This window comes from Pongo pygmaeus, chromosome 8, assembly GCF_028885625.2.
Source record: "Pongo pygmaeus isolate AG05252 chromosome 8, NHGRI_mPonPyg2-v2.0_pri, whole genome shotgun sequence".
In the NCBI taxonomy this organism is placed as follows: Eukaryota; Metazoa; Chordata; class Mammalia; order Primates; family Hominidae; genus Pongo; species Pongo pygmaeus.
In genome coordinates, this window is record NC_072381.2 from 94,207,315 (window position 1) to 94,213,164 (window position 5,850).

At 33.4% G+C, this 5,850-nt stretch overlaps 1 non-coding gene across 1 annotated transcript; it reads right to left on the reverse strand.

Moving 5' to 3' along the window:
* Window positions 1–2,523: 2,523 nt before the first annotated feature.
* LOC129007032 (small nucleolar RNA U13) lies at window positions 2,524–2,624 on the reverse strand. Its single transcript, XR_008492211.1, has one exon. It is a non-coding gene; the product is annotated as a small nucleolar RNA U13 (small nucleolar RNA).
* Between the last annotated feature and the right edge of the window lie 3,226 nt (window positions 2,625–5,850).

Sequence of the window (5,850 nt, forward strand, 5' to 3'; positions counted from 1 at the left end):
GCCCACTCAATGTCTATTATCCTTTCTTAACTAACAGAAACTCCCATTTTGTTCAAAGCAGCCTTGTATCCAATTCAAAAACTACTTTTCCTAACGTTACTTATAGCTACGGATTGTCTTGTGACAGTTCTAGCTAATGAGATGGAAGCAGAAATCTGCTGAAGATTTCGAAAAGTTTTGCTCTCCTGATGTAGGTGCCATCCCTGCTTCTTCATTTTTCCTTCTCGCTCCTACCTGAAAGGAAAATGAAAGACCAGAGATGGAAACTTGTGACCAAAGCTTCCTGTTAAGGATCACAGAGAAGAAATATAGGAAGGAGCTGGGTCCCTGATGACATTTGTGGTGCTTTACACTAAGTTCTCCCTGGGTTTATGCCCTTTGATTCCTTGTTATAGAAGAAAAGTAAGTCTTATTATGTATAGCAGGGCCACAGTTGGGTAACAGCTATGTGGAGATATTGATCTTTGCAGCCCTCTGAGTTGAAATGTAAAAGAGAGGATGAGGGGGCCTGGGAAGAGATGTCCTTGGTTGACTCCTTCAGTCCACAAATAGCCCTCCCCTCCCGTATTTTATAAGAATATAATATATTTTTATAATATTATTAAAATATATTTTTATTATTAAAATATATTATATTTTTATAATATTATATAAAATATAATTGTGTATGAGTATCATGATGGAAAAAAGAAATTAAACCTGCATGTGTAGATTTCTGTATTAGATTTGAATCAATCCTAATTGATACAGCTATTGGTCTTCATTTTCCTTTTTATACTACAGAATATCTTAACTATCCATTCATATATATAGCATCTTCTTTACATATCAATACAGTATTCTGTGCCATGGATGTACTATGGCATGGCATTCTCTATATGATAGTTGTTCATTTTCTTTTTTCTTTCATTCTCTCTCTCTCTTTTCTCCTCATTTCACCAATACTGCACTGAATATTTCTATGAGTATTTGTGCACTTTTATAATTTTCCCTTCAGAAAAAATTTATAAAAGTGGAATTGCTTGGTGAAGAATATGTATCATTTAAGTGTTTAACGGCTCACAGATACTGACATAATCAAATTGCCTTTCAAACTGATACCAATATACATTTCCACCAACAGTAAATCTGCTTGTTTTCCCAACCCTAGCCATTATGGGTTGCAATCCATCTTTTTATTCATTATCTATCTTATTTTATTTGTTTTGCCCTCTTTGGTCTGAAGGTTGAAAGCAGAGAAAAAAATAGAGATTGAGATATCTAAAATCTTCATCCCATCATATGACTGTAATATGAGAAAAATGCTAGAGAAAAACTAACCATGAAGCTATATCTCCTAAAGAGCTTATGTGGCACTGAAGTTTTCAGGGGAAATTTGGGAAAATGCATTTTATATTTCTGGGGAAAATTACTAAATGTAGTTTATTGCCAACACCATTTGGTGTTCCAGAGAAATGGGCCCTTTCTTACAATGTTGTGGTTTATATCAATTGGTGTTAACATTTCATAGTAATTTAGTAACAAGAATTAAACATTTAGAAGTGTGTCCATCTCTATTTCAATATTTTAAAAAAGCTCTAGTAGTCATAAAATCAAATATTTATTTACAAGGATGTTTGCTATAGCATTATTTGGAATAGAAAAAATAATCTGAAAATAAAATTTGAAACTACCAATAAGTACTTTATTAAATAGTTCATTTGATGCCCACACATTTGATGCCCATAGTATTATTTAGTAATTTAAAAAGTCATGTTTAAATGATAATTTTTGAGGGAGAAAATATTTCTGAAATATTAAGAGAGAAAGAAGGATACACAAGAATATATATATATAATATGATACCCTTTTAATGGTATATATGGAAGATATTTACACCAAAATATTCACCATGATTATAAAAGATGTGATATGGCTTGGATCTGTGGCCCTGCCCAAATCTCACGTCAAATTGTAATCCCCAACATTAGAGGTTGGGCCTGGTGGGAATTGATTAGATCATGGGGGCAGTTTCTCATCAATGGTTTAGCACCATCTCTGTTGGTGCTATTCTCATGAGAGAGTTCTCATGAAATCTGGTTGGTTAAGTGTGTCTGTAGCACCTCCCCACCTCTCTCTTGATCCTGCCCTGTCTGTGTAAGAAGGGCCTGCTTCCCCTTTGCCTTCCTCCATTATTGTAAGTTTCCTAAGGCCTCCCTAGAAGCCAAGCCAATGCCAGCATCATGCTTGTTGTACAGTCTGCAGAACTGTGAGCCAGTAAACCTGTTTCCTTATAAATTACCCAGTCTCAGGTATTTCTTCATAGTAATGCAAGAATACACTAATACAAGATGGTTGAGATCGTGAGTGAAATTTTATTGACTTCCTCTCCTCTTTTTTAGTAGTTTAAAGTTTTATGATTTAAATAATTATTCTTTATGTAATCAGAAAAAGGATATATTAACAAAATAGTGAAAAACTTAAAAATAGTAGTGATCTTCCTTTAAATTTCCTAGGGAAGATGGTGTGGCCTTTTTATTTTCACATCACACAGATAACATGCCACAGTCACAACAATTTTTGAGGGAAGCACATCTCACACATGAGCCTAAAAACCCAGTCACACTTGTGAGATACAAAAGAATCAATGTGTTCTTTTGAGAAATATAAGTAAGTTTGAGAAATATAAGTAAGTTTGAGAAAAAGCTGAAAGCCTAATAAATAAGTACTAAAGCCATGCTAATGAATAAAGAGACTTGACATGGTAAAAATGTCTGCAAATTTAATGAAAATTCAATCAAATTTCAAACAAGTTTGTGGGTATGTGTATGTGTGTGTGAGTGTGTACATGTAGAAATTAACAAGATGTCTCTATAATTTATATCAGAAATGCAAAATCTAAGAAATGCAAAAATCTAAGACAATATTGCAGAGGAAAAACAAACCTTACTAGCTTATACACTACTAGATATTAAGAAATGTTGTAATTAAGCAGTTTCAGTGTGGTACTTGTGCAAGAATAGACACACAGACCAATGAAACAGTTAGAGGGTCCAGAAACAGACCTACATATTCAAGGTCACTTGATTGTTGGAGGGCAGTGGGGGAACGTAAAGGATGATTTTAATAAATGATGTTGAGTCAAGTGGATATACATATTGAACAAAATAAAGTTTCATTCCTAATTTTTGTTTTCACTGGAAATAGAAATTAATTTCAGATGGACAGATGGTAGACTGAAATACGATAGGTAAAGCAATGAAGTTCCTAGGTTAAAACTTAGGAAGAATGTCTTTACGACCTTGATGCATTCTAGAAGCACTAACCATAAAGAAAAAAAGATACATTGGATGACACTGCAATTAAGAATGAGAGTCCATCAAATCATATTTTTAAGGCAGTGATAAGACAAGCCACAGAATGAACAAAGATATTGCAATACAGATATCACCAAAAATTTCATATGCAGAATATATATTTTAAAACTCCCAAAAGTGAATAGAAAAAAACCAGATAACATAATAGATAAAGTAGGCAAAAGAAATGAAAAGACACTTTACAAAAGAAGACATTCAAATGACCAACCAACATGGGAAAAAAAGTTCAAATGCTGATTGAAACCAATATCATTTCACAATTACAAGAATAGCTAAAATAAATAAAACAAGCAATCCCAAGTGTTGGTGATTTTGTGGATCAACCAGAACTCTCCTAAATTCTTGGTGGGAATATGGGTTGATATAAATACTTTGGAATACTATTTGGCTGTATCTAGGAAAGCTGACCATGAGCATTTTCTATGACTTGGCAATTTCCTTTGCGAGCGTATGTCCAGAAGAAATGCATACATATAGTCACGATAAAACATGCAAAAAAATGTGCATGGCAGAATTTTTTATGCTAGCACCAAACCAAAACTATCTCAAATGTCCATCAGGAATAGAATGAATGCCTGAATTGTGGAATTTTCATACAACAGCAGAAAAACAATGCTACATGTGACATATATAATTTTCACAAATATAATGTTGAACAAAAGAAGCCAATATAAACTGTATTATTTCACTAGTATAAATAAAAAGCAGGAAAAAAGTAATCTATGTGTTATATATGAGCATGGTGGCTATTCTTGGAAGAGTAGTACCTGGTAAGGGGCATAAAGGTACTGATAATGTTTTATGTACTGATTTACATGCTGATTATCTGGTATGTTCACTTGTAAAATTTCACTAACCTGAACACTTGAATGTGTGTTATACTTTAATAAAATGTATACTTTAAAAGAAGCTGCGAAAGAAACCATTTGTATGTTTATATCAAGTTACCTGGCGGAAAAATTAGTTAGAACACGATTTAAAAACTTTTTTTTAAGTTTAAGATAAACCTAGTTGCCAAAAACCCAGTGTGGCCTCAAGCTTCTATGTGTGTTGAAGTCTTGAGACCTATACAGGATATAGATTCCAAACATATTTTCTTCTTCAAGTTTCCTGATCTCTGACTTGGCTCTTCCAGTAAGTTCTTGACTTGGCCCCTCTCGGTAATTGTCTGATTTTGGTGCTCCAGTCCTTGGCTTCCTGCCTGACTCCAGCTTGGCTCAGCCCCAGTGTGTGATGCCAGGTCCCAGTCCATGACTGACTTTTTGTCTGAATCGACTCATGGTTTCATCTCCCCAGTTTTTGCCCCAGCAGTGTCTGATAAGCTTCCAACATGGGTTGATGAAATCACTTTTCAGATGAACCTTGAGAGAAAAAATTAAAATATTGAAAAAGATTTGTAGACAAGAATAGATTTTCTCTCCATTATGACTTATATAAAAGAAACAAAAGCAGAAACAAAAACTTTTGCTTTACCATCTTTTTTCTGTGATAGAGATTCTTTGCTTTGTTAGAAACAAAAAGCAAAGAATCTGTATCACAGAGAAAAGATAGTAATAAGCACAGATACCCAAAGAAGCCAGGCAGACTTTTTTTTTAAAGGTTTAATTTTTATATAAAATGAACTTTTCTATTAAAAGAAAAACAGATGATTTTTTCCATTTTTTCTAGAATTATACAGCTCTCAGTCTAAATTTTTGACACAGAGAAATATGTGCTTACTATATATATGAAAAATAACAGTGCCAATACCTATTAATAGTAATTCCTTTTAGGGCAAACGTGGACTGTAGTAAGTTGTAGAGCCTATGCCTTATCTACAGCAAGTAGCTGCTATTCTATTCCATGTGTGTGATACTGTGGAGACGTGCAGACCTAGTGCAAGAAGAGATAGAATCTATGCTTTTAGGTAAAGTCTCCTGGTTTGTAAATTTAAATTAAAACAATTTAAAAGACTGAATGTCAAATAAAATATGTTTGGAGCTGGATTTGACTCAGAGACAACTAGTTTGTAACCTCTTCTAAAGGTTAGTTGTATATTCAAGATCTCTTCATTAAAGAAATTCCGGAGGACTATTCACGATGAAAATAACTAGAGATTTCAGTGTCCTGTGCAAGTCTTGGACCAATCAAGGAAGAGCCAATTTCAACCACTTTTTTTTTCTCAGATTCAGAGACAGAATCAGATTTAAGTAGATTAGCTCATTCATTCATTTATTTATTAACTCAACAAGCATTTATTTGGCAGCTGCTCTTTCCAGATGTACCTCAACTTGTTTCAATTCAAATTATTTAATTATTTTCAAGTGGAAAACAAAATGAAAGCAAATTCACAAATAACAAAAGATTTTGCTCAAATGATAGCCCTAGGCTTAAGTTTCAAAATCATGACCCTCTCTGGAAAAATATTTGTGCATCAATTGGCTTTTATGGTAGTAACTTAGAGGTCATTCAAGGAATCTAGAAGAAAATTAAAAGCCTCTGAAAGCTTGCTTTT